The sequence below is a fragment of the Delphinapterus leucas genome, chromosome 6 (assembly GCF_059928025.1).
Source record: "Delphinapterus leucas isolate spDelLeu-1000000601 "Yukka" chromosome 6, BTC_Dleu_Yukka2, whole genome shotgun sequence".
In the NCBI taxonomy this organism is placed as follows: domain Eukaryota; kingdom Metazoa; phylum Chordata; class Mammalia; order Artiodactyla; family Monodontidae; genus Delphinapterus; species Delphinapterus leucas.
This window is the reverse complement of record NC_143134.1, coordinates 101,776,942-101,804,489: the sequence shown is the minus strand read 5'-3', so window position 1 is coordinate 101,804,489 and position 27,548 is coordinate 101,776,942. Positions and strand designations below refer to the sequence as shown.

Genomic DNA, 27,548 nt, shown 5'->3' with positions numbered 1-27,548 from the left:
TGGTATACAGTAGGTCCTTGTTTATGGAGGGAACTTTTTTTTTATTTTTTACATCTTTATTGGAGTATAATTGCTTTACAATGGTGTGTTAGTTTCTGCTTTATAACAAAGTGAATCAGTTATACATATACATATGTTCCCTTATCTCTTCCCTCTTGCGTCTCCCTCCCGCCCACCCTCCCTATCTCACCCCTCTAGGTGGTCACAAAGCACCGAGCTGATCTCCCTGTGCTATGCGGCTGCTTTCCCCTAGCTACCTATTTTACGTTTGGTAGTGTATATGTGTCCATGCCACTCTCTCACTTTGTCGCAGCTTACCCTTCCCCCTCCCCATATCCTCAAGTCCATTCTCTAGTAGGTCTGTGTCTTTATTCCTGTCTTACCTCTAGGTTCTTCATGACATTTTTTTTTGTTCTTAAATTCCATATATATGTGTTAGCATACGGTATTTGTCTTTCTCTTTCTGACTTACTTCACTCTGTGTAAGACTCTAGGTCCATCCACCTCATTACAAATAGCTCAATTTCGTTTCTTTTTATGGCTGAGTAATATTCCATTGTATATATGTGCCACATCTTCTTTATCCATTCATCTGTCGATGGACACTTAGGTTGCTTCCATGTCCTGGCTATTGTAAATAGTGCTGCAATGACCATTGTGGTACATGACTCTTTTTGAATTATGGTTTTCTCAGGGTATATGCCCAGTAGTGGGATTGCTGGGTTATACGGTAGTTCTATTTGTAGTTTTTTAAGGAACCTCCATACTGTTCTCCATAGTGGCTGTATCAATTCACATTCCCACCAGCAGTGCCAGAGTGTTCCATTTTCTCCACACCCTCTCCAGCATTTATTGTTTGTAGATTTTTTGATGATGGCCATTCTGACCGGTGTGAGATGATATCTCACTGTAGTTTTGATTTGCATTTCTCTAATGATTAATGATGTTGAGCATTCTTTCCTGTGTTTGTTGGCAGTCTGTATATCTTCTTTTTAATAATAGCAGGCATTACTATTTGCCAGGCATGACTCTATGTGATCACCCATTTATTAACCCATCCAACAACCCTATGAGATAGTACTGTTATCTGAATTGTCCAGATAGGTAACCGAGGCTCAGAGCTGCTAACTCCTCCTGGGTCAAGGTAGTCAGTGGCAGGGCCTGAGCACATGACCCGGCAGGGTGAGCCAGAGGCTGGCCCCAGACCCCTGCACTGCCTGCCCATCTGCAGTATAGGCAGTTGTAAAGGAGGCTGAATTTTAGTTTCTTGGCTCAGTGGTGAATGGCTGTCCCTGCTTCCAGCTTCTACTTTCACCCCTTAAAGAGTCTACATTTGACAAAGCTCCACATTTTTCGGGGTGAGGAGACCCTATTCCCCCTCCTAACCCCTCTAAGGCAGTGTTCCTCAAAGTGTGTGTGACCCACTAATTTCTGCCCGTCCACATCCCTCTGTGATGAGGTCAGTCTAGAAATGAAGAGAAGATATTTAGAAACTTCTAGCAGTTTGTTGAATCTAAGAAGAAAAAAATTGGTACCTGTATTCTCACTAATATTTTTTCCCATTTCATTTTTCTAATAAAAATAATTTACAAAAGTATTGTTCTGGGATGAATTGGAACTTTAAAAAGAAGAAAATACAATCTGATCCATCACACAGATGGTTAGAGAAGCATTGTTCTCGGGAGTTCAAGTAGTCAGGGCTGGGTGGATTGCATCCTCGAGAACAGAGAGACTGTATTGGCATGGTCCAGGAAACATCTGGGTGGGTGTTTCCTATGTGTCACCCTCCTTTCCAGTTCTAGCAGCTGGGTGGGTTTTGGGTTCTTGCTGGTGCAGAGGAGGGATTGTGGGAGAAGCTGCTTTTTGGTCAATGGTCCTTCAGGTCTTTTGCAAAAGCCAAAATTCATGAAGGAAATTATACCAGGCCTGAGCTGGAGCCAGAGGAGAGGTCAGTTTGGCTGCAGCTGGGGAGGGAGGAGAGATATAGGACAGGATACTGATGCTACATGTATGCAGGGAAGCTGGATGCCGAGTCCAAGGGCTCCCAGCCTCTGCCACAGCTCTTGTCCCCAAGCATGGCTCAGGAGCTGTGTACTTTAGCCCTAAAGGCATTGTGAGGGCCAGAGTACCACACAGACGTGAGGACCAGGGATGGTGGTCCTATCCCCCGGTGAGCGTGGCACCTCGGCAGGAGTCTGGGTCCAAGGGACTCCCAAGAATGCCTGGGATGGAATGCCTGCCAGACCAGCAGCACTGGAACTCAGAGTTCACCATAATTTGATTAAAAGAAAATAAGTGTTCTTTCTTTTTTTTTTTTTTTGCGGTACGCGGGCCTCTCACCATTGCAGCCTCTCCCGTTGCGGAGCACAGGCTCCGGACGCGCAGGCTCAGCGGCCATGGCTCACGGGCCCAGCCGCTCCGCGGCATGTGGGATCTTCCCGGACCGGGGCACGAACCCGTGTCCCCTGCATCGGCAGGCGGATTCTCAACCGCTGCGCCACCAGGGAAGCCCGAGTGTTATTTCTTGCACAGGAGTTTGTGGACTAATATTTCTACCTGCTACCCTTTGGGAATGAACTGAGGAGCGGCGGTGAATGAGGGAGACACTGGCAGCTTAGGACGGGGGTGGTGCGTTAGGTGAGAGCAGGCTCAGGGGCCCAGACGTGGGAAAGCAGAGGGTGTGGAAGGAGCCACAGGCTGTCCTCTCTGGCCCAGACCACAGCGGTGGAGCTGCCCGGCCTTTGCAATTATTGTCCCTTCTGCCTGGAATAATTCTCAGCATGGCCGCTCTTCTAGTTTTTCAGGTGTCAGCTGAAAGGTCCCATCTTCACAGAGCTTTTCTGGGAGGGGTGTGTGTGTGTGTGTGTGTGTGTGTGTGTGTGTGTGTGTGTTCGTACGTGTGCACGTGCGTGTGTGTGTGTGTATGGTGGGGTGTGTGCAGGGAAGAACTGTCAGATCACAGGACCTTTCAACTTGCAATCCTACCACTGTTCAGTTGCTTCTCTGTCACTGTTTTCTCTTAGCCCCTAATTCCGCAAGTGTCCTTCAGGCTCTGTCAAGCTCCAGAGTTTTGTAGCCAGGACAGGAATCGGGTCTAGAACCACTTTCTGAAAACCTGGGCATCTTGTTCCGTCTCCGGAGGAAATCCTGAGATTCCTCCCGTGAAGACAGATGGCTGGCCACAGACAGCCTTTCCTCCTGGGCATTTGAAAGTGAAACACAGCTCCCCGGCAGCCCGGAGAATCACATCTGCACTCCCTGGGGCCTCCCTCCCCAATGGCTTTGCACTGGCTGACATCACACGAAATTCCAGGGTTCGGGGGATGGGGATCTGGGTAGCAGCAGGAGATGCTGAAGGCTGGATGCAGAACTGGAGGGTTCTCTTTCTGAGACCTGCATCGCCCACCGCGGCCAGGGCACTACCACACCTGCCAGGTTGGCTGAAAGACAGACATCTGTCTTGGCGGAGTCCTGATCGTTTCCTGTTGCCAATCTGGCTAGAAATCCCCAGAGAAAACCTTCCCCTCAGAGGTTTGGTCCCTTTGGCTCTGTTGAGGCTATAAACAGGAAGTGGAGAGAGCGGCTTAGAAAGGAGATAGCATGAGAATCATAATAGCCACTGCTGATCTTCATTTTCTCCTGAAATTCCTGTTTCAGCTTCCCTTTAGTGTAAGTCAAGAGGGAGGTTTCCCAGTAAATCCAGGCCTCCCACAGTCCCCTGGCTCCCAAGCTTCAGCACAGACCACACCCCCAGGGCCACAGGGGTCCCTGAGTAGACAGAGGAGTCCCTTCTTCCTTGGGAGCAGTGCCCGAAAGGCCAATCCTGTGAAAGGTTTCCAGAATCCCAGACCTCAGAGCCTAGGTCCTAACCCTTTTCCCGTTCCTTCCTTCTTTCATTCATTTGTTCATCCAGTAAATATCTATCGGGTCCTTTCTGGGTGCCAAGCGCTGTGCTGGACCATTGCACTAGGACTATTACAGAGAAAGGGGACAAATCCCTGCTTTCAGGAAACTTACAGTCAAGTGATGGAGATAGATACCCACATATCCACACGCCCTCCTGCCTGCTGCAGGAAGGGCCCCATTTGACCCACACATCACCTCAAACCCATGGATTTAAACACAACCATGTCAGCTTTCCCTGGGACACTAGTCCTCAGCTTTCTGTTCCTGCCAGAACTTCCTTAAGCAAGTCCCTGGGGAGATTTTAAGACATATCTGCAAATCCTTTGATATTTCTCCCTCCAAGACACAGAGCCTAACTGCCCTCCCCTATATATGGGCTAGCCTTTTTGTTTCTTTTTGATCCTTGTATATACCATATTTTAATGTTTAGGCATCCAGTCATTTGGCCTAATCAACCAAGACAGTTATTGGTCGCCTGCACTATGTTCTGGGCCGGTGATGACTACATGCTCCTCTCTCTGATGTGAAGTGTGCCTATCCCTTCCCTGGATTTCCTGTTCAACCGCAAATAACCAACAATCATTGAGTTGCAGGCACTTTGCTGGGCTCATTCACGTACTTGATCACATTTACCTTTCAGATCTCCAAAGAAGAGAAACCTTTTACAAGATGTAGAAACAGAGGCTCAAAGTAAGATGATATGCATGGGAGTTCCTGTCCAGTAAATGGCAGGGTTGTGATTGCAATCCTGGCATTTTAAATGTAAGACCAGCGCGGCCCTCAGGCACACAGCCTCTTTTCATTTCAAAGTACATATTGGGTCACTTTTTCTCTCATTTCTGTTTTGTGAGAACATTTAAGATCTAGTCTCTGAGCAACTTTCAGGCATATCACTCTTCTTGGGTTGTGTATTATATATATTGATATGTAATATTTAAGTGTCATCTACTATAATCACCATGCTGTGCGTTAGAGCCCAACCTGCTTCTAATGAATAGAAAATGGCGGAAATGACGCTGGGTGACTTTGGAGGCTGGGCTAGGAAAGGTGACACAGCTTCTGCCTGGCTCCCTCTCTGGGGACACTTGTTCTTGGAACCCAGCTGCCGGACTCCGAAGAGCCCCTTGTCACCTGGAGAGGCCACAGGTAATGTTCTGGCTGACAGCCCCAGCTGAGGTCCCAGGGCATGGCAGAACCAACTTTCAGACACGAGCGTGAGGGAGCTTCGAGGTGACTCAAGCCCCAGCTACCATCTGACGACCGCTCCATGAGATCCTGGGCAAGAACTGCACAGCTGAACTGTGCGAGACAATAGTAACAATAACAACGACGAGAATAACAGTAATAATAAATACTTGTTTTAGTTTTAAGCTACTAGCTTTGGGTGATTTGTAATGCAGCAATGGATAACCAGAACAGTACTCTGTCCTGGAAACATTGCTGGACCTTGATTCCTCTACAGCCTTGCTGCTCGCAGAGTGGCCAGTAGACCAGCAACATTGGACCACCTGGGAGCTTGTTAGAAATGCAGACCCCTGGGCCCCACCCCCTACCTCCTGAACCCAAGATGGCCAAATGTTTCACAGGCATGTGGAAGTTTAAGAAGCACGGCTCTGCAATATCTTTTTGTAAAAGACATTATTTTAAAGCAATGCTTTAAAAAATTCAAATACAAAAAATTATGTAACCAACCCCGACATACCTACCACCCAGATTTAACAGATAATAATAGTAAACATATATTTTGTACTGAACACTATTTTAATTACTTTAACTTAACCTTCATGACAGCCTTGTGAGAGAGGTGCTGCTAGATCATTCATCCCTGTGTTATAGATGAGGAAACCAAGGACAGAAAGATTAGGTGATTTACTCAGGGTCATACAACTCATAAGCAACAGTGCTGGTATCTGAAGACAGGGGGCCTGGCTCCAGGGCTAAGCTATGTTTTCTAGACATTGAACACTTTGCCACCTCCTCCCTAATCCCCTGTATCTTAAGTCTATCAAGTCTCCTTTGAAATGTGTCTCCAATTCATCCCTTCCTTTTTTGCATGGATGCCATCCTACTTTATGTAGGACTCCTGCAACACCACCCCATCCGTTTTATACTTTGCCCCAGATTAATCTTTCTGTAAATACTGCTCCTGCCATCCTTCCTGCCCAAACATCTTCAGTGCCTTGGCTCTGCCTGGTGTCTAACCAGGCTGACTTGGACTCCAAGGCCCTTGGAGCCCAGTCCCACCTCTAGTCACCAACAGAAAACAGAACAGAGCACAACAGCATCACCCGGCCTCCATCACAACAGACCGACCTTCCAGGTTTGCTGAACCGTCTCCTCCTGCCTGGCTTTGCCTTTGCCTCCCTCCTCGCCTGGTCTCCTCGTCCTACAAACCCCGTTTCAAATCCCACCTCCTGGGCAAATTCTTCCTTGACTGCTTTTATAGTATAAACTCCCACCCCTTAAGTCAATCAACACTAAGTAGCATCTTAATGTTTCCTTCTAGCTCTTTCTCTCTCTCTCTTCTTTTGGAGTATCTTCAGTGACCAGGTACTGCATGAGGCATTTACTTTTTATTTGGCTACAACAGACACAACATAAAATGTATTATTTTAACCCTGTTAAGTATACAGTTCAGGGGCATTAAGAACATCCACAGTGGGGTGCAACCCTCTACACCCTATTCCTGTCTTCCCCACAGCCCCTGGTAACCTCTATTCTACTTTCTGTCTCTGTGAATTTGACCAGTCTAGGTACCTCATATAAGTCGAATCATACAGTATTTGTCCTTCTCTGACTGGTTTATTTAACTTAGCATAATGTTTTCTATGTCCATCCACGTTGTAGCATGTGTCAGAATTTCATTTTTTATGCCTGAATAATATTCCATTGTATGAATATATCACACTTTGTTTATCCATTCACCTGTTGATGGAAACTTGGGTTCTTTCCACCCTTGTCTAGGGGTGGCTATTGGGAATAATGCTGCTCTGAACATTGGTGCACAAATATCTGTTCAAGTCTCTGCTTTCAATTCTTTTGCGCATGAGCATTTACAGTTTTATTCTCAAAACAAATCTGTGGTAGGGATTGTTCATTTCACTTCACAGATGAAGTAAATGAGGGTTCAGAGAAGTTAAGTCATTTGTTGAAGGCCACGTGTCTGGGGCTTAAATATGATTTTCCCGAGGATTCTGATTTCACTAACAAACACTTCTCCTAGAACAGATGAGGATCTAACTTAGCAAGGATTCTGTAAGTCAAGGTTCAATGTGTGATCCCTGTTAACGCTGAGGGTCGTGACAGTGGCCAGAAACAGGTAGAGAAATGACATCCCACGTCCATCAAAGGTGGGCTGGTAGCTTCTCTTCCAACATGAATCTGGACTCTAAGCCTCTTGATGCATTAATTAGGCCTGAGCACACTCTTGCCTTGAAGAACTAAATCTGCAGCACCTGGGGAGACCTCTGTGGCCTGAGAGTTATCTGCCTAATTAGGAGGAGTTCGGCGTATAGGGGTAAGGAATAGAAACAGCTACAGTCTGCTTCCAGAACACAGTGGTGCTCAGACCCACAAGCCCTGGATCTGAGCCAGCTGAGGTGCAGTAAGATCTCAGTATGAGGGGGACAGATGTTTAGGTAATAGACAGGGGGACTAACCTGCTCAGTGTCACCAGGAATTAGGGGTTTCCTGGGATGCGAGGTTTCAGAACTAAAACCAAGAAAGTTCCAGGCAAACGAGGATAAGTTGTCCACCCTAACCTAAAGATCATAGGGTGGGAAAAATTACTCTTGTATCTGTCCCTTCTTTTCTTATTTCCATTGGTTTAGACCTATAACCTCCTAGCTGGACCCTCCTCCTAGCAGTAACCCCTAACTGGCCTTCCAGGCTCATTCTCTGTCTACATTTGTCCCTTTGGAAAACTGTGGCTCTGATTAAAAATCTTCAACGTTTTTCCCCATGAATTATTCAGAGCAAGGGCCATAACAACCAGATAGGTCAGGTCAATGAGGGACACAACCATAGTGTAAGACATTAGGAACTGGTGGGGATTGCAGCCAGGCTCACCCCAGACATTTCTGAGCCTGGGAGCAAGTATACAAATGGAGGACCACACACAGTATGTCTCAATATTTAAAAGTTGGAAATCAAGCTCAGATGAAAGAAACTGCATTCTCTCCTCCTAAGTTGGCAAATACACTTCATACTGACTCTGAAGGCCAAGTTCAAATTGTGTTCTTGGATTCCTAGGAGTCTTGAGACTTGGTGGTTCCCAGTGAGGTCCTCTGGCCTGTTACCCATATCTGTTCTCGTCTCTCTCCTGCCTCTGTCCTGCAACTCCAGGGGCCTTGCAGCCAATGCTGGATACCCCAGCCTGAACTTCAAAGCTCCATCCACACACACTGTACCCCCAACACAATCTGCTTTCCCTCGGTACACCCCTCAGCCATATTGAAGAGGTCCATGGAAGTGAGCTTGGCCCATTTGGGCAGAGAATTCTGAGTCCTGACATCTGAAGCACGGCCTGGATCAGGGGAGGGGTACAGGCATTTCCCCTTGCTCCAGACATGCCTCACCCCATGGGAAAGGGTGTGACCAGACCAAGACCATATTAAAGCCCAGGGCCCAGGATAGGGGCTCCTCTTCCTTGGGTCTAAGGTGGTACTGATCATGCCTCATCTAAAGGGGGCAGCTGACCTCAACTCCAGCTGATTCCTGCGTCCTGGGAATGTCCAGTGTTGGCTAGACCTTCTGCTTTTTCAAGAGAAGATAAAATTGTGGAATTTCTTGGTTGTAAATTCAAATTAAAGCCAAACCAAACCAAATACCCTTGTATGAGTCAATACAATAAAGGCCAAACACAGTACAGCCACAGGCCTGCCCTTGAACTCTGTTGCAACTTCTTCAATGAGGAACACCCCGTCCCTCCACACACTGATCTCAAGCCACTTCTTCTACTGCCTGCCCTCCCACCCTTTGGGTTCCTGTGTTCTACCAAATCAGAGGAGCAGACAGCCCCTGCTTCCCACCTCAGGCCTTTTGATCAAGGAGTTCCTTCTGCCTCGAATACCCTCCTTGGCTCTCACACTTGCGTACTGACAACCACACTCACCCTTCAAGGGCAAGTGCAAACCCAACTCCTTCAAGACGCCTGCCCTGATGACTCCTGAAATTCTGGACCAGGACACCAGAGTGTGAATCCTGGCTCTGCAATTTTATGCAAGCCACAAGTGCTCTGAACCTCCTGTGTAAAATGGGGGGACATTTCTATCGACCTTGAAGAGCTACTTCTTGTGAAAGCTAAATAAGATAATATGTAGTAAATTCCTGGCAGTCCAGTGGTTAGGATTCGGCGTTCTCACTGCAGGGGCCCGGGTTCAGCCCCTGGTTGGGGGACTAGGATCCCACAAGCCACACGGCACAGCCAAAAAAAAAAAAAAAGGAAAAAGATAGCATGTGTTAAAATATTTAGTACAGTTCAGGGCATTTTATCGGTGCTCAGTAAATGCTAGGAGAATAGGAAAGCAAATTTGAGCATCTGCAAACCTTTTTGTAAAGTACTAGACAATTTTTTAGGCTTCATGGGTCATATGGCTTCCTTCCCTAGACAATATGTAAACATGTGGGCATAGCTGTGTTCCAATAAAACTTTATTTACAAAAAGGGGCAGAGGGCCGGGTTTGCCCCAAGGGTCATAGTTCCTGACCCTGTTTCATACCATTCTTAGGGCTTGTTCTCTGCCTCTCAAAGCTGTGGTTACTACTCATACTAACAGTTAATACTTTAATTCTGCCCGTGATTACCAGGCAGCGTCGAAAACGCTCTACAAGAGATTTAACGTTCATCACCATTTTGTGTATAAAGAAACAGAGGCACAAAGAAGTGGCAGGTGGACTTGAGAATCAGAACTTGGAGCCGCTGTTCAGCACGGGTTCAGGCCTTGGGCAGCACCTACACCATCTTGTGTGTGTGTTTTTTTGTTTTTAATTAATTAATTAAATTTTTGGCTGCATTGGGTCTTTGTTGCTGTGTGTGGGTTTTTTCTCTAGTTGCTGAGAGTGGGGGCTACTCTTTTTGTTGTGGAGCACAGGCTCTAGGCGTGCGGGCTTCAGTAGTTGTGGCACGTGGGCTCAGTAGTTGTAGCTCACAGGCTCTAGAGCACAGGCTCAGTAGTTGTGGCGCATGGGCTTAGGTGCTCCGCAGCATGTGGGATCTTCCCGGACCAGGGCTCGAACCCATGTCCCCTGCATTGGCAGGTGGATTCTTAACCACCGCGCCACCAGGGAAGTCCTTGTGTGAGTTTCTTGATTGTTGGTGGATGAACATGCATCTGCAAAGGACTTTAAGCCACCCTCCTCCCTCTCGTGTGCTGTCAGTTGTAATTATAACTACTGAACACACCCAACGGTGAATCTCCTCCAGCGACAGCTGTGAGCAGCAGGCAAATGGCAGAAGCCAGCGACTAACGTCCTCTGCTGAGTCTCTAGTGGCTGATAAGTACTGGGTCTGAGAGTGTTCTGCTTTCTGTCTTTAATTCCTCCTCTTCATTGAGTGCCCATAGGAATATGGAACTAATTATAAATGGCAAAGAAAAAAAGGAAATGATTTTATGTGACGGCTGACTGTCCCACAGTGCTCTGACTGATCCTTCATATCAGTCTATCTGGGTAAAGGGCTCTTGCTGTGCCGTGAGCGCCGTGTCTACATCACTGTGTCTACATCACTGCCAAAGGATCAATGCAAGGAAAGCCCAGTCTCAGGTGTGGGGATGGCTGACCAAGCAGAGACGCCTGACTACATGCTGGAGGTATCACGGCCATATGCTTTACCATCCAAACTGGAACACTACCAAGAATTAGGCTGGGAAAACATGTGCAAAGTGGGATGCACTGTCACTCTGGTCAGAGAAACCTTTCTAAGTGGCCACTGGTGAATGTTTCACGCCTGGGGAGCACTTCTCTGTCCTAGAAAGAAGAGCAACTGGCCCTCCCCTTTTCATTCTGGTCCATGATCTCAGCTATGACACCATGAAACATTCAACCATACCATGTATTTTATACTGTGCTATATGTAACTGGAGAAAATCAAGGAAGAATAGGCCTGGTTCCTGGGAGTATGTCTTGGTTACTGGTTCTAAAGAGTTAGTCTATAGTCCTTAGAGTTAAAATTGGCTCTTGTAATTTGACATACTACAGCAAGTTTACTATGGGTTTAATGCTTTGTTTGTGATATAAGTTTCTGGTTGATTTTCACCTATGTGTTTCAAGGAATCTCCATACTACCTAAGCATGTCCATGTCTGAGCATGGACAGTGGGCATGTTGTGCACTGCACAACTCTAAGGGCACCATTCACACCATACTCCATGTGAATGGAGCCCTCTAGGATTATGCAGTGAGCAACCTGAACAACAGGACACTGGCCCTGCTGGCAAACTCTAGTCCCATCTCCCATCAGCCAGAACTGGTGTACTTCAGCAGCCTAATCCTTTTTTTTTTTTTTTTTTTTTACATCTTTATTGGAGTATAATTGCTTTACAATGGCGTGTTAGTTTCTGCTTTATAACAAAGTGAATCAGTTATACATATACATATGTTCCCATATCTTTTCCCTCTTGCGTCTCCCTCCCTCCCACCCTCCCTATCCCACCCCTCTAGGTGGTCACACACCACCTAGCTGATCTCCCTGTGCTATGTGGCTGCTTCCCACTAGCTATCTATTTTACGTTTGGTAGTGTATATATGTCCATGCCATTCTCTCACTTTGTCACAGCTTACCCTTCCCGCTCCCCATATCCTCAAGTCCATGCTCTAGTAGGTCTGTGTCTTTATTCCCATCTTACCCCTAGGTTCTTCATGACCTTTTCTTTTTCTTAGATTCCATATATACGTGTTAGCATACGGTATTTGTTTTTCTCTTTCTGACTTACTTCACTCTGTATGACAGACTCTAGGTCCATCCACCTCACTACAAATAATTCAATTTCATTTCTTTTTATGGCTGAGTAATATTCCATTGTATATATGTGCCACATCCTCTTTATCCATTCATCTGTCGATCGACACTTAGGTTGCTTCCATGTCCTGGCTATTGTAAATAGAGCTGCAGTGACGATTGTGGTACATGACTCTTTTTGAATTATGGTTTTCTCAGGGTATATGCCCAGTAGTGGGATTGCTGGGTCATATGGTAGTTCTATTTGTAGTTTTTTAAGGAACCTCCATACTGTTCTCCATAGTGGCTGTACCAATTCACATTCCCACCAGCGGTGCAGGAGGGCTCCCTTTTGCCCACACCCTCTCCAGCATTTATTGTTTCTAGATTTTTTCATGATGAGCACCCTAATCCTTACACAGCTGGACACCCTCAGGGTGATCTGGCTGTCTGCTGTCTGCTTGCCTAGTCACTGTTAAAAAGTACTAAGCCTCCACCCACCTAAATACCCTTGTCCTGTGAGGCACAGGACAACCATTTTGTCTGTGCTCTGCTGGTAAACTTGCCTGGAATCTGCTGATAGAAGTTCAGTCTCTCCTCTTGCCTGACAAGAGAAGACCCACGGCTGTCAGCACAATACCAAGCCCCTTTTTTTCTGACAAGAGGAGAGAAACTAAAACGAAACCCCGACTCCCCTCTTTTTTTTTTGCGGTACGCGGGCCTCTCACTGTTGTGGCCTCTCCCGCTTAGGAGCACAGGCTCCGGAGGCGCAGGCTCAGCGGCCATGGCTCACGGGCCCAGCCGCTCCACGGCATGTGGGATCTTCCCGGACCGGGGCACGAACCCGTGTCCCCTGCATTGGCAGGCGGGCTCTCAACCACTGCGCCACCAGGGAAGCCCCTCCCCCATTTTTTAAACAAGGACTCCTGCCCCATCCTTCCCACTGAGTCTCAGGAGCCAAGAGCTGGCATTAAATCTTGATTGTATTTTCAACACATAGTCTGTAAGTCTGTGTCTCAGGATGAAATCAACGAATTGAGAGAGAAAAGATGCTGCTTCTGATCCATCTCTGGAACGAGAAAGTGAGTCTTTGCTATATGAATGCAGAAGTCCCAAGTAAAGGCTCAGCCACATATAAGGACAGTAGGAGTTCAGAGGACAGAGGAAGGCTGATAACAATGGGTCAGAGGCAGGTGCAGGGGGCAGAAAGAGACAGAGGCACTCAGCTGGGCTGAGTTGATGACTAAGACTTCCCAAAATGTGGGGAGGAAAGGGCCTATGCTAGGTGTGTCCAAAACAGCATGAGTAAAGCTGGGTGAATGTGGCCAGGGGAGGGTGGGCGTGGGCTGCTTAATTAAAAATGCGCATTTATGTTAGGAATCAGGGGGACCTGAAGTATAGTGAAGAAGGGAGATGGAGGAGGAGATGTTCCATTTTAGCAAACTTTGAATTTCAGAGAGAAGGGTTTGACCTTGATTCTGGAAGGAAAGAATAAAAAAGCAATTCTCTGTTTTATTAAGTCGGGAGGGGGCTGGTCTTGGTGATGATGAATGCTTCTACACTTGCAATGAAGGATTTCATCACCCAGCACTGGCTTCAGAAAATCATCTGAGAATTCTCACTTCTTCCAACGTTCAGAGAGAGGAATTTTCTCCTGAGACGTGAAAAGACCTGAAACCAAACTACCCTCAGCCAACCTCAGACAACTAACCCCATTCAGCTGGAACGTCCATGACTAGCTTTTTATGTACTGCTTCTGACGTTCTTTGCATCAATGTCAATACGCCCATGCTTAGTTAACTGTCCGTGGCATTCTGCAGAGCACAGACGCTAAGTGCCTGGCCCAAAGACACAGAGCTATCAAGGAGCAGAACTGGTTTATTGATTTCAAATCCCATTACATTGGACACCCAGCTTTGGGGCAGAAGAGAATGACTTAGGGATGAGCAGCACGGTCATTCTGTTGCTCCATTCCTCAAGGTTCCTTTGGAGAAACCATCTAGAATAGACGGGCGGTGGTGTGTGTCTGCCACACTCACCTCCCAGGAGACTCTAGATGCATATTTACCAACCCTCCAGGATTCTCTGGGTCAGGAGAGAGTGGGGCACACAGATGTCAGGCATTAGCTCCTACTAAGGTCGGTCTGTTTATATTTTTTAAAGGGAATCCAAATTCTGATTGTTAAGTCTTGGTGAGTCACTTGTTTGCCCACTGAATATCATACACAGGAAAATGGCCACTGGTTTTCCATTTTCCATCGGGCTTAGAAAGACCCCAGAGCAAAGGCAGTGATGGGGGATTTGCCCAGGGACTCCTCAGGGCCAGGCCAGGGCCGCGGTGAATTGCTTGGCTTTTATGTGTTGGCTTTTAAAGGCCAGGGATTTCAGGATTTTAGGAAAAACACTCCTCAGCTTGATGTATTTCTTTCTTTTCTTTTTTAACTGTAGAGAAATACCTTTGATATTGACATCCATGTAGTAGGTCGCTCAGAATCATCTTAATGGTCATCTAGTAAAATTACTCATTTTATAGATGAGAAAGTTGGGGCCAGAAGAGGAAAAAGGACTTCAAGTCACACATGAATGACATACCTGGGATAGAGCCCAGGTCTGGGTCCCCTCACACTCTGAACGCCAATTCTATCATCTCATGTTTTTGTTGTTTTCAAAACAAATCCAAGAACTTAGAACTTAGAAAGAGAAATAAACATTCAGAAATCTATGCTAGACTGAGTCCTCTAGTTTCATCTCATTTTTCTCTTGACTTCTCTATTTCTTTTGGCTGCATTTTTTCCTACAAACTTCCTCAAATACTTTTCTTTTGTAATGGGAGAGAAAGGAGAAAGGAAAAGCAGAAAGAAAAGTCTTTAAAACATTCCTAATAGAAGCCCTACAAGGTAGGTATTATTCTCATTTTACAGAAGAGGAAACCGAGGCTTGTTGAATTGAAATAAATTGCCAAAGATTACCAAGCTGACCAAGGACAGACATGGGACTAGACTTTGATCCAGCCACCAAAGCCTACATTTTTTTCTTGGTTTGCAGAGTTGAGACAACGATTCCAGCCTGGACCCCTCCTGCCTGCTCTGGGTCCTTCTGTGCTGCGGTTTCCAGCCCTAACTGCTCATGAGAATCACTTGGAGCCATTTAATAAATGCTCCAGGCCTCACCCATACCAATTAGATCAGGATCTCTGGGGTGGAGCCCTAGTATAATTATATTTTTAAGGAAATGTTCCAGATTCTAATGTGCAGCAAGCAAGAAATGAGAACCAGAGAGCATGGTGCTTCCTGGGAGAATTAATGAACTTTTTGAGAAGATCAACTCATCCTACAGGTGGAAGTGCACCTTGTGTCAAAAACAGGCTCGTTCAGTAAAGAAGAGAAAAGAGAAGAAAGAAGGGAAAAGGGAAGGGAAGGGTAGGGAAAGGATGGGAAAGGAAGGGAAAAGAAAAGTTGAGATTCCCCGAGTGGTTCTTTTTCCATTAAGTTCTGCTTATTCTCTAGTGCTGAGCCAGTTTTACAGCCTGCATTGACTAAGTCCCCGACTCTACAAGAGCTAACCAAGAGCTCTGCTGAGCAGGGGTCAGCTTACTAGAGCTCAGAAGAGGTGCTGAAGCTGAGGGCTGGAGTGCCTTTCAGTAGAGGCAGCCATTGGGCCCCTGTGCTTGTCTACTGCGTCACTTGTCTACTGCGTCACTTTCCCGCTGTTTGGAAACTCACATCTGATTGTATAACTTTGCTCAAGTAGAGCAGACGGAGCCCAGTTAGATCTGATCCCCATCAGAGAAAAACTGCTTATGCCAAAGACAGCTCTAGCGGGAATAGATGTTACTTTTGTTTGCTTAAATGATGGAGATCTTTACTGGAGAGTTCTAAGTTTGCTGCTGATGTATTCAATTCATTCCTGATAAAAGGAATGGCTTGTTGGGTACCTTGTATAACAGAAGAAATCTGAAGTCACCCTGACCTGGGTTTGAATCCTAGCACTGTGTTTCTGCTCTTACTTCCTGTTGCTTTGAGCAACTTTGCATTTCTCATCCTAACTTCAAAATGAGGAGCTGGGATTTGTTAAGGGAATGCAATGAAGTAAGGCAGTGCTTCCAAAATTTTCGGGGTAGATGAACATGGCATTAAATAACACAGAACCACACAGTCAGAAAATTATTACTGTTTTGATTTTCTTTCATGCCATCTGATTATATCGAAGAGATGGGGGTAAATTTTTGAGATGTCTCTAACCTGGCTATTCCTTCCTTTAACAATGAAAGAGTTGGTCTCAGGTAAACTGTATGTATTACTAGGCAACTGTATGCAACTGAAAATTAATAATGCTGATTTACATTTATTTCAACAGTTACTTCTATGGCATGTGTGCCTGCTTAAGGTAGGGCAATAAAGTTACCTTTTAGGTCAAAGAAGTGGATAAAAGAGTAAATGAGGGTCCACAGGTGGTACACACGCAGGACACAAATAATGAAGGTGATACCAAAAGTCTAAGTTTATGTAAAACTGACTTAAAGTATGAGACAGAATCTCACATCAAGCCTCTGAGCAGAGTGAGGATTTAGTCAGTCTCCCAGAGAAAAAAGAAATGACTGAATCGGTCCTTGCACTCTGAAATAAGTTCTTTAAGAGACAGAATATGTAGACTCATATGAGTCTACATATTCTGATGGGTGGACGATGCACACTGACTATAGGATTTATGTCACCTCCAGGTTGTCCTCAGGTTGACCTAAGAACCCTGGCCTTAGAAGGGTAGGTCTGCTGCTTGTACTTTCTATACTCAGTGACTTGGAAATAGAAAAAAAAAAAGTTGGAAAATATAATTATCACCTTAAATTTTTTTAGCCTTTAGTTAAAATTTTTTAAAAAGGAAAGAAAATATTAGATCACAGTGATTTTTGATGACAAGCCATGGGAGGAAAGATCCCTATTTCATCGGTTCTTTGAAATGTCAAACTTTCTGATTATTATTCTTAGCAAGATAAGGAAGTGAACGTTAGAGAATATTACTATTCTGTGACCACATGACCTCAGGAGCACGATAAGAGACTAAGGATTAGGAGGGAAAAGAAAATCACATTTAAATTTAAATACATACGGCCTTTGCCTCTTGTTATTTTTCCTAAGAAGGGATATGAAGCACCAGAACTAGTCAACAGTTGCCTACAAAAGTTTTTGTTTATTTTTCCAGGAATGCAACTTTCAACCATGAAACATGATGCCACAAAGTTCTTAAAACATGACATGGTTCATTTAACCTAAGAAATAGAGAGTAGCTGAATCTAAATACTCTAAGTTGTTGTAGGAAATGAATTTTCTCTTGAGTTGTAAATGAGCTCACCAGCCTTAGGATAATCTATCATTATAAAGTCATGTGAGTCTTTCTGCTAAAAAGCTCAAGTATCAAATTCTGATATTGGCTTTCTGCTTATGGGCTGTTCAGAATTTTTAAATACTTCCATCAGATTTAAGTCCAAACCCAGTGCAAAGCCTTATTATTCCGAAGGAGTTCAGGAGACTTCATCTCTGGTTCCGGCTCTGCCATTATCTCGCTATGGGTAAGTCTCATCTTGGACCCAGCCATATAATGAGTAGATTATGGTAGATTAGGGGTAACCCACAAATGCCAACAGGTGCGAGGCAGGTAATATAAACAAAGGGAGCTGGCCAAGAGTAAGGTAATAGGAAGTGGGGGTGAGGGCAGTGAGTAAGAGAGTATGATTCCCCCAAAGGGGGGCAGCCACCATCAGCTCTAGGCACCTGTCAGCCAGGAAAACAGGCCCATTGTTGACAAAGCCTCTGAAATGTCAAGAGAAGCTGGAAGTCCATCTTTTAAATGGCAGTGAATTAAAAATGATTTTAAAACGTGATGCAGGCAAAACCAACATAACCGCAGGCCCGATGCAGCCGGTGGATAACCATTTTGTGACTTCCGCATTAGACGATCTCTTTGAGCTCCTAGAGCCCTAACTCCTAAATGGCAAATTCTGGCTTTTGTGTGATGCCCATATAGTGGAGGATTTGACACTGTTTGAGAAAAGCAGGAGAGGAGCTGGGTTGTTGGAGACACAGTGTGTTCTACTGGTGGTTGCAGAAGGGTGGCAGAGCCTAGATCAAGAGGCACTGGCACAGTGCCACAGAAACACTGTTCCTCTTAGCTCTTATGACGGGGCAAAATAATAATGATAACAATAGTAACAACAACAACAAAACCTCCTGTGCTTATTCCGGGATGGACGCACCACTCCTATACGAATGGGGAAGGAAAAACTGCCAGGCAGAACAACAGGACTCCAATGAACAGATAAGAGAACAGATATGGGTGATTAGCCCTCTGCTTCCCCTTTGGGAAGGAAGTGCTGCAGAGACACCTCCCATCCTCCAGAGGGCAGTGTTATTACAGAGCGTTTGCTTGGGTAGATAAAGGTACAAGATAAGAACTGGTACCATTTTGTCTTTTTTGGGCACAGATGGCTCTGTTATCCAAATCTTTCTGTATCCAGTCTCAGCTGCATCCCCATACCACTTTCATAACAAGAGCTTCGGTGTGGAAGAAAGTAAAGAGAGCTGAGCTTGAAACTTGTTCCCCAAGCCCCATCCCAATTTTTAGCTCTGCTATATTGAGCAAGGTACTTACTGTCTCCCTAACTCAGTTTCTGCATGTATGAAGGAGAATATTAGCAATGTCTACCTCATAGGGTTGATGTATTAAAGGAAATCCTACCTATCCAGGGGAAGTGCCTAGTTTTAAGTATGGAACTATGTTCCCTTCCAAAGTTACTTTCTCATCTAAATTCCTCTTGTTATAATTAGGGTTTATCTGCTAATCTTTTGCCCTCCATGATGGGAAATTACCCCTGGAATAGAATCATTATATTGAACTATAGGGAACTGTCAATATTTAACATTACTGATTTACTAAATGGCGATTTCATATGGTTCAACATAATACAAAAGCAGTCACAAACCCAATGCAGGAGAAAGCAGCTTCCCTTTGACACTGGTTCTGAAACACATCTGAACAGCTTATTATGATTACATTTGGGAAAAGACAGACCTTTAGTAGAGGAACAAACACTTTTTCATCACAAGTAAACTAACATTTGTTATCTACTTCCAGCTTACAGAGTGCTTTGTGTAAATATAATTTCCCTTAACTCACAACAACACTGGGGATGGATGTCAGCACACAGCTTTTCACACACTATTCGGAGCGTCACTGCGGGTATGCCCTACAGTTGTGGGGTGTATAATGGTCTACCATGGTTCCAATCTGCATGTCCACACACTAAAGAGTATTTCAATTAACAAAAAGAATAATGTCAAGAAAGCCCTGCCACTCACTGTGTAGAATGGATCAGATAAGATGTAGTTCCACAAACACTAGGATGAAGTGCATAGATTCCCAGGGACAACCTAGGTTTCAAGTGTCCAGCACTTCTGACAAGGACAAGAGGTCCTTGCACTTCCTCAGCTTTCTATTGGTTGAAACTATTGTTAATTTCAGCGTGGCAGTCTGAGGCACCATTCAAGTTTCAGTCTTGAGTTATCTTCCATGCATAAAGACAGCAGAAAAAAAAAAATCTACTACAGAACCCAAACAGATGGGAACTCCCCAACTGATTTATTTCATATCCTCAAAGAAAACAACTGTGACAGTTCTGCAGGTGTCATCATACCTGCCCTTTGTTCATTCTCTCTTGCAATAACTTTTTTTTTTTTTTTTTTTTTTGCGGTACGCGGGCCTCTCACTGTTGTGACCTCTCCCGTTGCGGAGCACAGCCTCCGGACGCGCAGGCTCAGCGGCCATGGCTCATGGGCCCAGCCGCTCCGCGGCATGTAGGATCTTCCGGGACCGGGGCACGAACCCGCGTCCCCTGCATCGGCAGGCGGACTCTCAACCACTGCGCCACCTGGGAAGCCCCGCAATAACTTTTTTACGTTTCATTGAGTACCTACTATGTGCCAGGCTCTGTTTGAGGACAAGGGTCAGCAAACTACAAGCCCGAGGGCCAAATCTGGCCCCCACTCTGTTTCAGTAACTAAAGTTTATGGAACCTAGCCACACTCATTCATTTACATGTTGTGTATGGCTGCTTTCTGGCAGAGCTGAGCAGCTGTGACAGAAATCATGTGACCCACAAAGCCAAAAATATTTACTCTCTGGCCACTGAGAGGAAAAGTTTGCTGACTCTATTTTAGAGAAAGAGGATACAGCATTAGAAAAGAGAAACAAAGTCCCCATGTGTCTTGAGAGGCTTCTGTTTAGAAGATCGCACTGGACGAACTCTTATTACTTAAACTAAGGGGCAGACCGAGTTTGACCCGTGGGATCAAAGTCAATGCCACTGCTGAGGGCTTATAAGGAACAAGAAAAGGGATGACAGGTGTGGAGACAGATGTGCAAGAAGGGGTTAGAGAAAGGATTAGTTAATGTGGAAACCAGCTGGAACAGGCAGGCCACAGGGATTCCCACCGAGGGGCACCCAAACCTTTGGCTGGGTTAGGTGGCATATGTATCAGAATCACCTGGAGATATCAGTAGACATGCAGGCTACTGGGCCCCACTCAGGAATCTGAATTTGAGTTCCAGAGGTGTGGTCGAGCTTCCACATTCTTAGCGGGTGCCCCCAGGTGATGCTGAAGCAGGCTCAGGTTTGAAAAGCACTGGATTAGCGTTGAGTTTTAGTGAGCAGTCGGAGGTGCTCCCCACGAGGTCTGGCCTGAAGTCCACTCATGGCAGGTGAGAAGGGGAAAGAACCGGGGCACAGACACACAGAGGTAGATGCAGTGAAAAGGCAGTTTATTGTCTATTAATACTGTACAGAGGAACAGAGAGAAGCCACAAGTACAGCATCGGCTGTCGCTGGCAGTGTTATTTCTGAAGTCGGTTTTTGTTTTGTTTTTCATCTGAAGGAGACAGAACAGTCAAAGTACACTTCAGGTTACAAAGTACAGCAGCTATAGCCCAGCAAGTCTAATTCAGAGTAAGCACAACAGGCTCCCAACCCACCCGCAATCAACCACCAAATGGATATATTTACAGTGATGTCACTCACCCCGAGTGAGCTGCTAAAGCCAAACATTCCAATCAACAACCTACATTCACTGAAAGCTGCATCAGACACAACATTTTCTGGAACCCCTGTATGATGTTGACTCTTTTAAGTCAGGAGTTTGAGAGGAGGAAAGAATGTTCCAGAACCCCACAAAGGATAGGACTCTTTTCACTTGCCAGAATGGGATATGACAGAATTGGAGTTGGAGCCACACACAGACCAGTTGAGATCAGGCATTGCCCAGTGGTCTCTTTGTACATAAAGACTTGTTGCAAAGCCAAGTGACTGGATGTCTGCCTGACCACCTCATCTTGAAACCGAGAGGTTCCCATAGTAACAAGGGGCTAGGGCACACGGCCTCTCCCTACCACCCTCAGGCAATTGCATAGTTCTTCCATTTCTGGAGTTGTTGCCATGACACTACGGTTGACAGCTGGGCCTGAATTGGGCCTGTTGGAGGGATTCTGATGATGAAAAAACTAAAATGATTTGCCTGGGAACCAGAGAGGTTATTTTTCTTGAAATGGAGAGTGTGTTTAAGACCTTGCCTTGTTGGAAAAAGGCTCTTGGTCTTTTAGGGTAGTAGAAAAAGATCCCATCCTAGGAAAAGATGCTGCTTGGAAGGAGAGTCTAACAGGAAGAGGGAGCAGATTCTTAGGCTTGACCTCTGACCTCTGGTGTCAGCCAGACAGATGAACAGGTGTGGGTGAAGATCTTCACGAACCTGAGTGTGACTGTGATGGAAACTCAAAAATTTGGCAGAAAATTGAGGAAAAAAATCCAAGAACTCTTAAAAATTCAGTATCTCCTTTATGGATGGATAAGGATAATTCTTTCCAGTCTCTACTTAACTCTGAAAATAGGATGCAGCCTCACTGATATTTACAAGGTCAAGAACTCCTGGTAGCTTTTATATTGTTGGTTTATACATTTATGCATATTGTGTACATTATGTAGATGGTCAGATGCTTCTGACTCACCATTTTGCATGTGTTACTCAAATGTACCATAGTGAGTGGTCCCTTAACTTCAAATGTAGCAATTCCTCCTTGAATATGTGAAAGAGTTGAACTTAGATAACTGCTAGGCTTAGCTTTCGTTTAAAACAGCTCGTTTAAAACAGCTATCTCCTTCCAAAAGATCATTCTGTATTATTAAAGGTGTGGCTCAGAGAGCTATCAAGCCATATAACAGGTTGTCTAATGACAGGTATAGAAAGCTGGATCGTACAACCTAGGACTATTGGGAAACACTGGATTTCATGCAGTGCTGGTGCCAGGGCAGGTCATGGGACCTTTGTTCATGCCCCCCAAGGTCTGGGCTAGTGCTATAGAACTCGCCAGAAAGTTACCTTAAAGGAATGGAGAAATAATCAATCAAGGGCGCTCTCAAACTCAAGCTTCATAATGCATCTAAATTTCATTACAAAAATATTTTTCCTTAAAAAAATACATAAATGTAAACTATTCCATTTCTATAATCACTCCCTACTCCCATGTATATCATGCCACTCGTCTTACACTAGAATGAATGGGCACACCCCTCAGGTAAGGCTCCATCACACCATTTGAGTCCATCTCTCTCGCTTTTTCAAGCTATGCCAATTGTGCTTAAAAATATGCTCCCAGACCCAGGTAGGGGGGTCCACAAGTTCACCTCCCTTACAGTGGGAAGGACTGCAGGAGGTCACACATCGCATGAAGCCCACCCCAGGAATGTCAGAGTGGGATAGTGCAGGCTCAGAAGGGAATACAAGGAAGTATTTGGTTGGTAAACATGCAGAGGCAATGCCCAAGCTCTGCCTACTTTATTCCACCTGGGCCAGACCTGCAAGGTTCTGCCTCAGGCTCCTGGGATGAAATTCACAGCTCTGAAGAGGGCTGGGTAGGGGTGGGGAAGAGAATGTTGTGTTCATACAGCTTTGGAATACAAACTGTGATTCTGAAAGGATAGAAAAGAACATAAACAGTGATGCTAAGGCAAACTTTCAAATGGCACATCAGAACTTTTTTTTTTTTTTTTTGTCATTCGTTTTGTTAACATCACAAGGCAGATACATTCTGTAAACATATATACCATACAGTACGTTAACCATGGGGGGGGAAAGAAAAAGCCACCCTGTCATTCTTTTCTTTCTGTATTTTCTGTTCTTTTACTCCAGAAGGACTGCCTGAAGTCTAGAGGGAATTTTGTGGTTCATAAGATGTACTTTTCTTTTAATAAAAATGCAATGACTTGCAAAAAAAACAGCCCCAGGTGACTAGTAAGAGGCAATATGGGGAGAAGGTGAACCTGTAGAAACTTAGAAAATAGTCACAAAATATTAAAAAGTCATTAATTTCAGGAAACATTTTGTTTCCCTGCTTAGTAAAAGAGAGCACTGAAAAATTTTTACAAAAGTTAAGGCTGTCCAGATCTTTGATGCAGAAAGTTTGTGGTTCCCCAAAGATATACATTATATTTTCACATTGAAAGCAAGTTTTTTTGTGCTACAGTTCCGACCTTTTTATTTTAGACTGGAGAGGAGAGGGGACACAGAGGCCTATTTAAGTCATATAAAAATTAAGGGGTAGGGGATGAGGTTGGTCTAAGGATCCCCAGGAAAACTGCTCTTTGAAACATTCAGGATGTAATCTTTATTCTAGCCTTTTCTACATTCAAATAATAAGTATTTTGGTTTTAAAATGGAGATTTTATCATGTGGTTTGCTGAAGCTATGAAAATAGAGACACATAACAGCATCGCGCTCCTCATAAGAGATGGATTTTTCTTTTTCCCTAGAAAATGCAGGGAAGTTTTCCTGATTAGACCAGAAGAGGTCTACACAATGAAGGCGAACTGGCAGCAGGAATCCCAGATGCCATCTTGTGCATTACTTGGAGATGTTTTGCGATATATACCATCACTCCGTGTACCTACTGGGTTGTACTATCCAATAAGACAAAAGATACCTTCTGGCTCTATCCTAATCAGTGGAGCTACATATACCTTGATTAATAAACTGAGGCGCTTCTAAAAGATTGCATATTTACACAGTTTCTGAAACTTTTAACTATGCTGAGAACTCATGGTTTCAATAATGAAGGTACATGTCGCGAAAGTACAACATAAAACTGCTCTCGCCTTGGAATGGTTTTTGTTGTAAACAAAATAACACTGCAGGAGATGAGAATATTCCCACAAGGAATGGGCCCTTTGGTGGGTTAAACTCCACAGGTGGGTTAAACTCCACAATTGGGTCTGGTGACAAACAGAGATGGCTGAGCTTCTAGATTTTAAGTAAGAACAAAAGAAATCCTCCGTGCATATTCTGTCTATGTTCATCTGTGTTTTACATTGACAGGGTTAGTTTCTTAAAAAGGAAGAACTTGTTTAGTGGTTCAGTTTTTGCCTCTATCGCCATATTCCCGCCACCTCTTTTGCTACCCACTGGTTCACTGGCATTAAATAAATGGTGTTTGTCAAGGATGTTCTGTGGTCCCTTGAAATGATGTTCTGCAGGAAGTGAAAAGAAATAAGCTGTTTTCAGACTTGGCCTCAACATTTTGCTCCAGAGACGATATCGTAACTCTAGGAAATTATATAGAGATGGTTTCCCCCTTTTATAAAAACTCGCCCCTAACCAAAATAAAAAGCCTCCTTGCATGTAGGAAAAACATTTATCACCAGAAAGTAAAATGGACTAGGTGGGAATCTGAAGCAGATAACGCGTCATTAACATTTCAGAAAGAGTCAAAGCAAATGAATTCTAGAATTTGAGTTTTCTGAAAGACTTTGAATAATTTTAGGAAACCATGTTTGAGGTTTACCCAGAAAAGAATTCCCTAGCCCCTCGTCCTCTCTACTGCCAATATTGAGTGATGTCGCTGGACACTGTCAAATCACTTTTAGAGGCAAATGATTTTGCTTATATAAGGAACATAATATAATTGTGGGTAAACGAGGCACAAGGTAAAAAAAGAAAACCCCTTAATTTTGTCCTACTGCACATCGAAGAGAAAAAAAAAAGTCAAGGGTATACAAGTCATCAAGATTTTTCAGGATATCTAAGGTTTATCATTTTAACTCTTAAAGGATCTTTAACTCCATGCCATTGAGAACCTGTTTTAAGCAAATGCAATGACCCTCTTTTCCCTCTTTCTCCTCTTTCCATTTAAAGGGTTCTGAGTATATGATTTGAAAAGAAAGTCCAACTAACCATGAGCTCAAAAATGATCATGGTTTTGCAGCTTTATTACTGATTCTCTAATTAGTCTGGTGATGTAAGTCAATACCCTGTATTTCTGAAGGGCGTGATACCATACATAGTAAAGTGTTTACAGAGACAATGCCAGTACCAGCAGGGAAGGCAGAATCTTCACAGTCACAACTCTGTTTATATTTTCACTATGAAGGGTAGTTCCTTTTCTCTGTAGATGGGATTATAGGTCTCATCCCGTAAAAGCACTGGCTGAAGCTGAACCTCCCACTGCAATAGGAAAATGAGGCAAGCTATACAAATACATACGCCATATTCAAACACACCTTCGTTTACTGTGGCCACACATCATTTTAATAAACGTAACACATCTTACTTGAAAAACCATTTAAATGATAAGCTTTACCAGTAAAAGTAGAGAGAGAACTCTCATATAATTTGCTAATCCCTATACTAATTATTGATAAATGAGAGCGCATATTATCATTGGTCTTTTAAATCTCACGTGTGGTTTTGTAGTGAGAGGTAAAGACCATTTTATTCATGAGAAACTAACTCACTGATGGAAGTGTAAGTCAGGGAATGATCTGTCCTGAAAGACTCTGGTTCTGTTTATCAAAAGTACGCCCAAGGCTAAATTCTATCATTCCACTCACTAACTGTGCTTTTAAAAACTCAAACTGAATAGTCTTTTCATCCCCAAATGAGTAAAAATAGGATAAGCTATGGGAAACTTTTAGATTGTTTCTAAATAAATTATTAAAATCAGAGATTGTCCAAAACATTGAAGCTGCTTTCTTTTTCGCTGTAAATAGGTTTCTCTGGAATGTCTTCTTCTTTTTTTTTTTTAACCTTTAAATTATGCTAAAATGACCATTTGCTGAGGAGCATGAAGCTGAAAGTTTATAGGCAGCAAAACCAGATATTATTTCTAGATAATAGAACAGTTTTATTCAAAAAAAGCTTCTTTGCTGAACCTGAGATTTAGAGATAATTCCCTCAGCTGTTCAAAACCAAGCCATGGATGGAATCATCTTAGAAAGTAGAACTTAGCTCGTTATTTTTTTCCTTCTTTAACTTTTTTTGGTTTATATATTGGTGATAAAATGACTTACTTTGTGCTCGTTAAAAATGTAATTATTTGGGAAAGATTAACTTTGAAAATTAAAAAATATTGGTTTTCCCCCTTTTAATTGGAATAAATATAATTTAAAGCTAAAAAATTAAAAATAATAATAGATTTAGCACTAAGATAGCTATTTAGGACAAATTGAGTTGGTTCTGTAATAAAATTCTCTCAAGGTCGCCTTACTTTTCCCTCATCTACTTTCCACAGAAGTTAAACTTGATGTAGTACATCTTACCATATGTTTTTTGAAACTAGGTTCTATGGAACGTAGATAATTTTGTGAATTATCTGCAATAATGCTATGAACATTCGGGCAAAAAACTTAAAAGATATCTCTGTTTTAAAATCAATTCAGGGCTTCCCTGGTGGCGCAGTGGTTGAGAGTCCGCCTGCTGATGTAAGGGACACGGGTTTGTGCCCCGGTCCGGGAAGATCCCACATGCCGCAGAGCGGCTGGGCCCGTGAGCCATGGCCGCTGAGCCTGTGCGTCCGGAGCCTGTGCTCCGCGACGGGAGAGGCCACAACAGTGAGAGGCCCGTGTACCGCAAAAAATAAAAAAAATCAATTCAAATGTTACAGCTTTATTTCACTACTCTATTATTATTTTACTATATTGCTTCCCTTTGGTTTTATTATACCTGTGGCTCTTTGCTTTGGGGGAATGCTAAGAATTTAAAGAACTTTTCATTGTGTTCTAGATAAAAACCATCCTTTGATGTTCTGGAATCTTCAGAAGTTGAAGAAACAATGCTTGAAGAAGCTCAGCTATGTGCCACTCACTTAATCAGTATTTGTGGAACGAATTAGAATACTTAAGGTGAGAAGATAGGTCTTTCTTCATCTTTTAAACATTTTTTACATTTTAAAGTTTAATTCTGTGGGGTGAGTAAACCTACACGGTGATGGTACGCGAAATATTCTCTTTCTCATGGGGACACAAAGAAAAGAGTCCAGATGGAAGGCTCTGGAATCAATGGGGCGGGTGAGATGAAGAGTTAATTCAGGAACAGCACCGTCCACAATGGAGCGGAAGCATCACAGCAACCACTGTAGGTCAGAAGGACTGTTTTAGAAATATGGTCACTATAGAGAAACTCCTCAAAATGACCCCTTCGTTGAAAACAGATGAACATGATCAGAAAATATCCGTGAAAAAGAAAACAATATAAAAATTTACACTCTTTTTTTTTAGAGAATAGAAGCAAGGCTCATGGGTTCGCCTAACTTTGGAGATCACAGCTGATGCTCAAAACAATGCTTGTTTCATGTCCTTAGAAAGTTAAAAATGGTGCTTCTTATATAAAGGGTCCATCA

General features: G+C 43.9%; 1 protein-coding gene across 2 annotated transcripts in view; it reads right to left on the bottom strand.

Moving 5' to 3' along the window:
- PALM2AKAP2 (PALM2 and AKAP2 fusion) overlaps positions 1-27,548 on the bottom strand; it is a 615,632-nt gene that overhangs the window by 187,277 nt on the left and 400,807 nt on the right. The gene's annotated exons all lie outside the window — the stretch shown is intronic.